The following is a 12,149-nucleotide window of genomic DNA, read 5'->3' on the forward strand; positions in this document are numbered from 1 at the left end:
TTAAAACAATTGAGTAATTAGTTGGACTTTCGAATATGCATGGCAATTTCTTTCATTTTTCATTTATTCCATTCCATTGCATTTCACACAAATGAGTTCATTGTAGCATTTCAGCTGCACTCGCATGAATGGAGGCCACTTATGGCTTTATCAGTGACCAGAGCACAGATCTTTCGGCCAGGTTGCCTTTCCAATTGAAACTGTTTCCGGCCCGACTCGATTCCACCGCAGAAAAACCAACCACAGCCACAATGAGACGGCGACAACCACGAGGCGTGGAGAGATACATTGTACATTAGAGCAATATAGAAATGTTTGTGCAATTGCACTGGCATACCGCATGCCACATGGTGCCACACACTAATAGATCCCCGTCGTACCGCACTCCCTGCTGGCCTCCACTCCGCAAGGCGTCAACCGTCGTCTCTAGAGTGGTTCCCATGTGAGCGAGTGTGTCTGCTCCAAAACTGTGAAAATGCCCAGACGGTGAGTGTGCAATTGAGCGACTGCTGCTACTTCTACTTCAACTTCTGCTGATGCGGTCGGTTGCCTCCTTCACTTGCCACCCGCCCACTTCTCGGGTCCGTTGGAGATTTGTGTTCCCCCACGGAACCTACTCAGTAACCCCAACTTATAAGCAACATACATATATGTAAGAAGCTATATGGCCACAGTGCCATAGGAACGTTTCGAAAATAAATCAATCACGAATGACACCTTCTCGTAAACCGCCTTCTTATTTACGATTGCAATTCCTCAGAAGCATACATATTTGTTAAGGATATGAAATCGAACCAAGAGCAGTGACTGGTCGTAGCATCCATCGCTTTACAAGACAGCATTTTGTTTCAGATTTTAGTGGGTTGGGGGGTCCTAAATCCCCCTTTAAACCCCCTGTATCCGCCCATGTTCTCCACTTATGCAGTTGTTGTTCTTGCTACAGCTTTTGCTGGCTGCCAAGTTATTATTATTGCAGTTGTTGTTGCGACAGACGCGCTATTTGTTACACATTATTCAGAAACAGAGGCCATTTAACACCACCTTCTGCCACCGTCCGCCCACTTTTCACGCGTTCCCCTCCCCCCACTACCCCGCACCATTGGCCGGTCTCCGTTTTAGTTTTTGCTCCATCCCATTTTACCCAGTATTTATTGTAAGCGAGTTATTGGAAACTGGGCCATGCGGAAATACCAAAGTGAATGTGGCAGCTGGGGATGATATATCCGGAACCAGGGGAGCTACTCCCCTTTTTCAATATCTTTCGGGCGGAGAAGCCCACTACTCGCTCACAAATTCCCCATTGACAATCAAAACAGCATACATTTCTTAGGAAAAATTCCAAAGCGTCCCCTTCTGGTTCAACCTCATTGGAATGTGACACAAATTAAGCACAACGAAAGAGATAGATGTGGACAAACAAAACTACAGTGGAACTTTCCAAACGATTTCTGCCTCTTAAATTCTTGGAAAATCGTAATGGAATTTTACGTTTATATATATGCAAGTGGATTTTACGTAACTCTTGAATACAAATTTTTGAATGAAATTTGTTTTCTTTCAACAAGAATATGCTAAAAGTTTAATAACATTTGTTAGCAATACTTGAAATGTTTGAAGAAGGTAAAGCCCAAGCTATTTTACTGTAATCCGTTGGAAACAAAAAATGAAATGCAACTTACCTTGGTCGAGAACAATGAATGACACCTTCCCTCGCTTTTCCTTGTTGTTATAAATTTCAAACACGTTTCGATAATATTTTTCTTCACTGCTGCCTTGGCACTTTCTTTCCAGCTTGTGGCGAAAGCTTTCTTCGGTGGCAAGAGAAAACCCGAAAATTGTAAATTCGGGAAAAACCCGTAGACCAGAGAGGTTGAGATTGGGGGAGAAAATGCACGCGGGATCGGAATTCGGATCACTTCTATAACTTAATTTTCCTCTCTCTTTCTGTGGCTTTGAGTTCCCTGGTTTCTGTTGTTGTTGTTGTTTGTTTGTTTGTTTTTTCTGACTAGCAATTTGATTTATTTAGGTTATCATTTTTCTTGATTCTCTCGATGTTGTTGTTGCTCTCCTCGCTGCTCTCTTGATCTTTTGTTTGCAAGTAGTATTTGTGGTTGTTGTCACATAGCATTCCACACTTTTTCTCACATTTTTCACATGATTTTTACTTTCACACCTTCGCGGCACTCGATGATCATTTCACGTGATCTCAATCATGCATTTAGTCGTCGCCGATCTGAAATGGGAGAATTAGAGAAATTAGGTGAGAACGGAATATTCAAATTAGATTTATGCCTTCAAATAGGTACATATATTCAAAATGCAATTTCTAAGCTAAAAACGGTATCAATCAGTTTACAGCTTGTGCTTGCCAAAGAAGCCCCTCCCAACTCGAACTTGCAACAAAGTACAGTCAACCCAACAACCAACAAATGCAGTGCAACCATTATACAATTAACAAATTCCTTTGAATCACTTAAAGCCAAGAGAAATAGCATTCGTGCCACTTTAATCCACCTGAATATCCATAATTTTATGCTAGACTCTCATTCTGGCAGCAATATCCATTTGGCCCCACCCAGAAACAAAGAGACCAACAGCACTGAAACGTTCAAATTTCGCGCCAATCCATTAGAAGTGCCACAACAACAAATTTGCCAGCCAAGCGGAAAAAATAACATAAACAATATATTATCAATTTAAGGAAAAACTTTATCAAACAATAAACCACATTTTATTACAACACCACCGCCTCAAGAATGGCAAAAAAGATAGTAAGATATTGGTTGCCACTCATGGGCCACGCCTTTTTCTAAAAGAGCAACAACAACAACAGCTAAAGTACATATATAAAATATATAAAGTGCAACCGAAAAATAAAGAACAAAACTCAACGTAACCGAAGTGTGGAATAGTGAAATGACATTTTTGATACCTTTTCTTAGCCGGCTTAAGATGTTATACTTCAATAATTGCGTAAATAACTGTTTAAAAAATTTCACTATTACCAAAGTGTTCTACATATGCAAACTATTAGCAAAATGTATAATTTTTCGGTATATATTACATATATATTATATAGGTTTATATTTTGTGTTTAAAATTGATATTCCCTAGAATTGATATTTAAGTTAAAATTGTATTTATATGTATGTAAATTTGTTTGTTTTTTTATTACTATTATTATTGTTTAAATTTTAATGGTTGCAAATAAATGTACTGTTCTAACACATCCTTTGATTTTACAACTTAATGGGCATGAAAACCGTCTGCGCCAGAAACAACAACAAAAGCAAGAAAAACAAGCGCAGTTCAAGCATCAAAAAGCTGCCGTCACGCCCCTCTTGAGTGCTTGCCGCTCACCACCCCCTGCCTTCCCTGCCCCATCAAACGGGGCCAGACATACAGCGTCTCTCTCGCTTTACCGCTCCACCGCAGCCCGCTCCCCACCTCACTCCACAGGTCACGTGGGGTGTTGTGTGCAGCACGCGAAATGCAAAAAATGGAAAACTGCTGAACTAAAGCTAAATAAATAAATAAATTAGATGCTTTATTTCGGATTAATGCATCTTATTAGCATTACAGTGGGTATTGCTCTTAAGCTCCACATTGTTAAAAAACACAGGTCTAAGCTGGGCTGATAAATTTAGTATAAAATAAATTTATTTTTTATATCTTTCTTTTTATTTCATTCCAATTATTTCAGCAATATTTTTCAAAACTCTACTATTTTTCACCAAAAATGTAAATTACGATTAGCACAAAAGCATTCCACAAATTATTCTGTCAAACCGTAAATATACAGTAAAACAAAAAAAAATTGGCTTGTGCACTTTTGGATAAATACAAACGAATAAATATTGGCTTCAGAGTTAGCTTTATTCTGCTTGCGATTCCGCATATTTAACCAAAAATTCATTTTGGTCAAGACAAGAAATCAACACACTCAAAAAACTCACAGACACTCGCACAGGCCGGCATTAAAAATGTGCTGCAGCAGCAATTGGGAGAGCAACACTGGGAGAGCGCTTGCACACGCGAGAGAGATAAAACACAAACAACAAAAACGAAAAACAAAAGGGAAAATAAAGAAAAAACGCCAGGCGTGCAAGAAGCGCAGCACCGACGCCGGCAGAAGCAGAGCGCCGGCAACCCTCGAAATGACGTTGACCCCGAAAAATGACGCGAAGCGCAATGTGTGAAAACGAATGCGAATGGGGACGAAAACAAACTGAAATCTAATAACGGCCGGCGCGAGTGCAAGCGAGAGGCGAACAGCGTCGGCGTCTGCATGCTTCGCTCTCTCTCTCTCTCTCTCTCCCCCTTTACACAACCGTTTTTTGTTTTGCGGATAGACGTGCTAAAGCGCAGTGCGTATAAAAACACGCAGACAGGACGAAAACCCGAAGAACAACAACAAAGTGCAAGCGCAGTTAGGCGGCGGCCAGACAGAAAGAGACAGGCATACCGAGCGCGCGCAAACTGTGGATACAAAGAGAGAGAGAGAGAGTGAGCGTAAGAGAGCTAGGAGAGCGCATGTCTGCAGATAGCCAAAAGGAGGAAGGAGAATTTGGTAATGATAAGGGGGTGGTGGAAAGGGATGAGGTCGAATGGAAATTGCGTAGGAGGAGTGCGTCCATGCCATGCAAAAATATTTTCCTACAAAAAGCACAATCAAACTTCAATATAAATAATGAATATCCTATTAAATATCCTATTGAAATTATATTTGAAATTACATTTCAATAGGATATTTTTAGTCCTTATGGTGAGCTTAAGCTTGAAATCGTTCTATTTATGCACAAGTAAAGTTTAAGAACTCATTGAAGTTTACGATGAATACGAGATCAAACGAATTAACTGTTTGTCAATAATTTTATTATGATTATTATTTATAAATTGCATTTCCCAGATGGCGTGCGTATGTAAATGAAATGTAAAAATTTCTAGATAATTTCTTTTTGTTATTTTTACATCTAAAACACATTAAAAATTCATTTTTTTTTGTGATAACCCTAAACTGCTATCCAGTGAAAGCTGAACAAACAATGTTATAGTAAAAACACCACGAATTCGTGAATTGCATTTCACTTATAAGCGCTGTGTGTTTGTTTTGGGTATGAATAAATCACGATTTACATGGCTTACGTATAAACGTACGGTGCGAAAAACCCGGAGGCTGTATGTGTGATAAGGGCGGTAACTTTGCAATCTCACTAAGGAAAGAAACAATACTGCAAACGAAAAAAAGGAAAGAGCATCAAATACTTCAAAGATACATAAAAAAAACGAAACAAATTTCCTCACAGATGGAGGCCGCCAAATAACTTTTTAAAAATATTTTTTGCCAAGCGCCAGCAGAGAGACAACAGCAACAACAACGAGCGCAAAACGCAGTCGCTTATGAATGGAAAAAGAGGCGCACGACTGTCCCGCTCACACCCCAAAAACGCATGTGGCCGTGCGACAGAGAGGAAACGAAAGAGAGAGGAAGATGGAGTTTTATGTGTGTGTGCGCGAGTACGGAGTGCAGAAAATGTCGGTGTCGTTGGCCCTTTGCTGGTGTTTTTGTTGTTTTGTTGTTATTGCGGCGCAATGTGGTACAGTGACTACCAAAAAATACTAGCAGGCACCTCGTAATACGGCCCAAAGAGGAAGCGGCAAGGAAGAGGAAAAGTAGGAAGCAGCAGGAGGAGGAGAAGAAGAACAGGAGTGAGAGGGGGAGGCAGAAAACGGAAGCGGCAACGTCGCCCAAATGGGTTGCAATAAAAAACTACACATGCGGTTGTAAAGTTGTAAAACTGCGGACGTAGTTCCAGTTGTAGTCCGTAGTTTCCAGTCGTAGTGGTTGTAATTTGTAATCGAGTGTTTACACTCTGTCTGCTTTAAACCGGGACATCAAAGGCATATTATCCAACCACAACAAAATGTTACAATGCTTAATTTTGATTGAAGTCTCGGGTCAAACAAGTGGTATTGTAAAAAGTATTTAAGAACACAAACAAAAAAATATATGAAGTAAAAATAAAAAGAAAAAACTATTACCATTTGTAATAGGAATATTTCATATTATATCTTCAACTATTATCTGCAAAGTTTTCATTTAGAGGATTTTGTTGGACAACTTTAGTCAATAAATTTTTGTGGGTTTAGTGCTTCGTGTTTCGTAAATGAGCTGCTAATGAAGGAGAAAGGGGTGTGTTGCAAAAGAGGTCCGACTACGAAGGAGTACGAATCATCAAACGGCGCCGCCTAATTAAAAAACCATTAAAAATTTAAGCCACCGCCTATGTATGGGAGCTTATAAATACATAAATTTTCAGCAACGGCAACGGGCCCCCAAAAATAAGGAAAATAAAAATAAAAGCCAAAATGAATTACCTTACGAAACAGAAACAAACAAGAAGGCAGCGGTAGCAGCGATAAAAAAAGCCAGAGAAAAGGGGAAACTAAAATGCAGTCAAAGCACACTGGGTTCAGTTTCGGTGAAACTTAATTATTTCGAAAAAGAAGAGTTATCTAATGTAACTTGAGCTTGGAACAACATTTAACACTTTTAATTACGAAGATCCAGTTTACAACCGATTTCTTAAACCTTTTCTTAGGTCAAAACTATCGCAATCTTTACAAATGATTCCCGTACTAAATGCTTTTATTTTACTTTTTAGGAAGTTTTTACGTGGCAAAATAGAAATTTAAGTAAAGTGCCAATTAAAAATCAAATTGTAACCTAAAGATTTTAAAAATATGTACATTTATAAGTCGATAGATAAAAGCGTCTTCGAATTTCCTGTGACTGCCAATTTTAAAGTTCTCCAAACTGGATTGCAAACTAATTATAGACATTTTGGACTCAATTAGGGGCAGTCAATTAGGGGAAACGAAGTTCTCGGCTTTGCAAAATTTCTGTGGCAGCCGTAATTCCAAGGATTGCGATTCGGGACTGAAAGAATACCCATCCGATCCGATCCGATCCGATCCAACGCCCATTGGCCAATGTGCAGAGTCAGCGTGGCAGACGGACAAAAAAGCGGAACATCATGGAAATGTGTCTAAAAATAAACTTGTGCAACAATGTTGCAAAAGCAAACATCAGCAGACAGTCAGTGACACAAAGTGGGTGCCGCCGTAGAAGAGGGGGGACTTTGCAGAGGCTCGGGGGATGCGGACCGACCGACCCGGCCAGACAAGAGTGGAGCGCTCTTGGCCAGACGGCGGCCTTTCTTCTGGCCCTTCTCCGCCACCGCCTCCTGCTGGCCATGTCCCACGGTCTGTTTGTCTGCTGAGTGGAGTGCCGCAGTCGCATTGTTTGTGGAGCGGTTAAAGGGGCGGCAGCAGCGACAATGGCTAAAAGGAGCAGCCGCAGCAGCAGTGCTGGCATGCATGGCTTTTGTATCACGAAGCTGGGAATACCCTTTGCTATTAAAACGTTTATGGGTATAGAAAACATGTAGGTAAATGAATAGATTATTTTTATATTGTATTTCTGACCACTATTATATTGCTTTTATTAGTTGAGGGGATGTATCAGAACAGAACTTCTAAAGAGAAGTGCTCAAATAAACCAAGAATTTAATATAACAGCATAAATCTAACGCAATTATATTAATTTTTTATCAATGGTAAAGGCCTCTCCACCACTTCTATACAACTCCTTTAAAGGGTATAAAAACACGATATGTGGTATATGGAGTGCCGCGCTGGGCGCGTGAAGCACGCGAAACGAAGCTCAAAGAAGCTGGGGTCGGAAAAATCGAATTTTTGAAATTTGAAAGCTGGAATCGTTTGCCCATTTTTTGCCCATGTTTGCCCACCAATTAGTTTTTTTTGCCCACGTCCAGTTTTTGAGATATGAATTTTCGAAAAAGTTCGAAAATTTTCGAAAATCAAAAATTTCGCTTTTTTCAAAAATTTTTTTTTTAAATCGCAATAACATCGTTTGCCCACGTTTGCCCACCCTTTAGAATTTTGAAAAAATTTATACTTTAGAAAATATAAGGCTTTTAAGTTTACCTCGGTCTAATCAGAGAGTAAATCGTTTGCCCATCTCTTAAAACCAAATATTATCAACAAAAAAGGTTTGCCCAACCATTATTATTAGTTTTTATCGTTTGCCCACCCTTTAAAAAACCTTTAACAAAAATTTTTTTTCGATTGCCCACATTTAAAATACACCCAATTTCGTTAGCCCACCTCTTTAAAATAAAAATTTCCAAAAAAAACGTTTGCCCACCATTTAAAACTAAATAATTTCGTTTGCCCATCCTTCAAAATTCATTTTTAACGTTTGCCCACCCTTTAAAAATAAATTATTTCGTTTGCCCACCCTTTAAAATTTGTTTTTTTCGTTTGCCCACTCTTAAAACTAAATAATTTCGATTGCCCACCTTTTAAAACTAAATAATTTCGTTTGCCCATCCTTTAAAAATAAATTATTTCGTTTGCCCACCCTTTAAAATTTGTTTTTTTCGTTTGCCCACTCTTAAAACTAAATAATTTCGATTGCCCACCTTTTAAAACTAAATAATTTCGTTTGCCCATCCTAAAATCTTAAGAATAAATAAATTCTATTGCCCACCATATAAACACGTGCCACTTTCCTAGTTTTAGGATCTGCCTACATAACACGTGCAGACGCACAGGTGTTTCTGGGTTTATATAGACCAAAAATTGGTTCCGATTGCCAATCTTGTAATTTACAGTTTACAAAGGGTGGGCAAACGAAATAATTTATTTTTAAAGGGTGGGCAAACGTTAAAAATGAATTTTAAAGGATGGGCAAACGAAATAATTTATTTTTAAAGGGTGGGCAAACGAAATAATTTATTTTTAAAGGGTGGGCAAACGTTAAAAATGAATTTTAAAGGATGGGCAAACGAAATTATTTAGTTTTAAAAGGTGGGCAATCGAAATTATTTAGTTTTAAGAGTGGGCAAACGAAAAAAACAAATTTTAAAGGGTGGGCAAACGAAATAATTTATTTTTAAAGGGTGGGCAAACGTTAAAAATGAATTTTAAAGGATGGGCAAACGAAATTATTTAGTTTTAAAAGGTGGGCAATCGAAATTATTTAGTTTTAAGAGTGGGCAAACGAAAAAAACAAATTTTAAAGGGTGGGCAAACGAAATAATTTATTTTTAAAGGGTGGGCAAACGTTAAAAATGAATTTTAAAGGATGGGCAAACGAAATTATTTAGTTTTAAAAGGTGGGCAATCGAAATTATTTAGTTTTAAGAGTGGGCAAACGAAAAAAACAAATTTTAAAGGGTGGGCAAACGAAATAATTTATTTTTAAAGGGTGGGCAAACGTTAAAAATGAATTTTAAAGGATGGGCAAACGAAATTATTTAGTTTTAAAAGGTGGGCAATCGAAATTATTTAGTTTTAAGAGTGGGCAAACGAAAAAAACAAATTTTAAAGGGTGGGCAAACGAAATAATTTATTTTTAAAGGGTGGGCAAACGTTAAAAATGAATTTTAAAGGATGGGCAAACGAAATTATTTACTTTTAAAAGGTGGGCAATCGAAATTATTTAGTTTTAAGAGTGGGCAAACGAAAAAAACAAATTTTAAAGGGTGGGCAAACGAAATAATTTATTTTTAAAGGATGGGCAAACGAAATTATTTAGTTTTAAAAGGTGGGCAATCGAAATTATTTAGTTTTAAGAGTGGGCAAACGAAAAAAACAAATTTTAAAGGGTGGGCAAACGAAATAATTTATTTTTAAAGGGTGGGCAAACGTTAAAAATGAATTTTGAAGGATGGGCAAACGAAATTATTTAGTTTTAAATGGTGGGCAAACGTTTTTTTTGGAAATTTTTATTTTAAAGAGGTGGGCTAACGAAATTGGGTGTATTTTAAATGTGGGCAATCGAAAAAAAATTTTTGTTAAAGGTTTTTTAAAGGGTGGGCAAACGATAAAAACTAATAATAATGGTTGGGCAAACCTTTTTTGTTGATAATATTTGGTTTTAAGAGATGGGCAAACGATTTACTCTCTGATTAGACCGAGGTAAACTTAAAAGCCTTATATTTTCTAAAGTATAAATTTTTTCAAAATTCTAAAGGGTGGGCAAACGTGGGCAAACGATGTTATTGCGATTTAAAAAAAAAAATTTTGAAAAAAGCGAAATTTTTGATTTTCGAAAATTTTCGAACTTTTTCGAAAATTCATATCTCAAAAACTGGACGTGGGCAAAAAAAACTAATTGGTGGGCAAACATGGGCAAAAAATGGGCAAACGATTCCAGCTTTCAAATTTCAAAAATTCGATTTTTCCGACCCCAGCTTCTTTGAGCTGCGAAACGAGAGTTTGTGGTATATAGAGGGGTGCAGGAGGGTGGAGAAGATGGTCAGAAGCAGGAGGCAAAGGAGGAGGTGGGGCAGTGTTCGAGAAGAGGCACAACAAACAAGAAGAAGAAGAAGCGAAAAGCGGACCGCGTCCACTAATCGCTAAATTTACGAGTACAGTTAAAATAAAATCATAAAAATGTCTTCTCGATGGCTGTTGTTGAGGCAGGCAAACATAGGGAAAGAGACGGCATATGGCATGGGATAAGGATGGCAACAGAAACCGAAACAAGGGAGAGAGTTGAAGTCGGGGTTTAGTTTACAATTTACATGATGAAGTAGTTCAAGAAGTTGTGGCCTGTAATTTCCACGAAACACTTGGGAAACAACTTCCCGGGTACACATCATTTTGTACAAAATAAGAAAGGCAGGCAGCCCGCCGCCGCAGAAGAAAGAGAAGACAAGATGACAAAAAGGATGACTAAAAGGGTCCGAGGGGAAGAAACCCAGTTCGTAGTGTAAAAATTTAATGAGCAAAACTCTACGCCTCAAGATCATTGGCGAAATAAAGTTTTATTTCAGGTTTCCTGGCCTCACTCATTTTTCCACTTCAATGGAAATGCGAAAAACAACAAAAACAAGCAACTCAAGTAAAGGTGACAACGTGCGAGATTAAAGCAAAGTGACAGGCAATTGCCGAGCACAAGTTATTCATGAATAAAGATTTAAGCGAACCTCTGAATGTTAAGCGGTTGCGGTGCGAATAGCCCAAACTCTCAAAAGTAATAGCAAAATTAGTTAGTTTAAAATCTGTAAGTAAATGGATTTGTTAAAACCATATCTACATGTATTTTAAATGCATCCGGAAACATTCTCTACCCCATATTTGATATATCCTTAAACTGCAATCCCAAGATCAGCGATCGTAGAATGAACGAAATAAAATAGCGGGACAGGCGAAGGTCATTCACGGGCGAAAGAACGAACTAAGGCAAGAGGCAAACGAAAATAACGGCAACATTGTTGACGCCCCAGCGATTAGAAAAGAAAGCTAAACAAACACTTGCAAAACGACGAGCAACATATTAACTTGAAATAAAAAAAAAGTAAAAACAACGACCACCTAAACAACAAAAGCAAGGCGAAATGCCGTCAGCAAATCCAAAGCCAATCAATAGATATGCAACGCAAAATGCCCACGCACAAAAATACAAGAAAAGCAGAAGGAGGGGACAAAGAGGGAGAAGTGAGCGGGCGTCGGGCTTATCTCGTAATGTTTATGAAAATGACTATAAATACAATACAAAAGCTGCGAAAACAAGCAAGAAATCTAAGGTAGATTGCATCGACTTTGAGATACCCGCAAACCCCGGACAAACAAAAAATAAAAAAAGTTTATTTCAAGACATTGCTTGATTAGCAAAAAAAAAAAACAGCCTTTAACATATTGTGCCTAACTAAATCATTAAGGAAATTAAATAATTAAATCTACAAATACACAATACATACATACATTAGTAATATGTTTTGAACAGCCATATTATCGTATTTATACCCAGCATTTTGAACGAATACGACATACCCATTGTTATCTAACGGGTATCAAAACCGAAGCGCAGCCACCCACCCAGCAGCGACGTCGGCGTCGACCTAAGCAGCACACAAGCAAAATGCTCCAAGCGCCACAGCACACACTCGCGTACACTCGCCGAACACACACATCGCCATAAAAAGGCAAACAGCAGCACGCACTTTATCAAAAACAAAATAGAAGATCTCTCTCACCCTCTCTGTTGCCTGCAGCGTGTGGGCGCATGAGGGAGACGGCATGCGTAGAAATGCAACCACGTGTGATGTTTATTA

The 12,149-nt window shown here is 38.3% G+C and overlaps 1 protein-coding gene across 2 annotated transcripts in view, besides 2 other annotated features; it reads right to left on the reverse strand.

Moving 5' to 3' along the window:
• The window catches only part of InR (Insulin-like receptor), a 49,074-nt gene that overhangs the window by 31,093 nt on the left and 5,832 nt on the right, over positions 1–12,149 (reverse strand). For both annotated transcript variants that reach the window (NM_001144621.3, NM_079712.6), the window contains exon 2: positions 1,680–2,233. The gene's annotated coding sequence lies outside the window, so the exon portion shown is untranslated. The remainder of the gene's footprint in view (positions 1–1,679; positions 2,234–12,149) is intronic.
• Positions 7,724–10,295: a mobile genetic element.
• Positions 8,559–8,704: a mobile genetic element.

The sequence above is a fragment of the Drosophila melanogaster genome, chromosome 3R (assembly GCF_000001215.4).
Source record: "Drosophila melanogaster chromosome 3R".
Lineage (NCBI taxonomy): Eukaryota > Metazoa > Arthropoda > Insecta > Diptera > Drosophilidae > Drosophila > Drosophila melanogaster.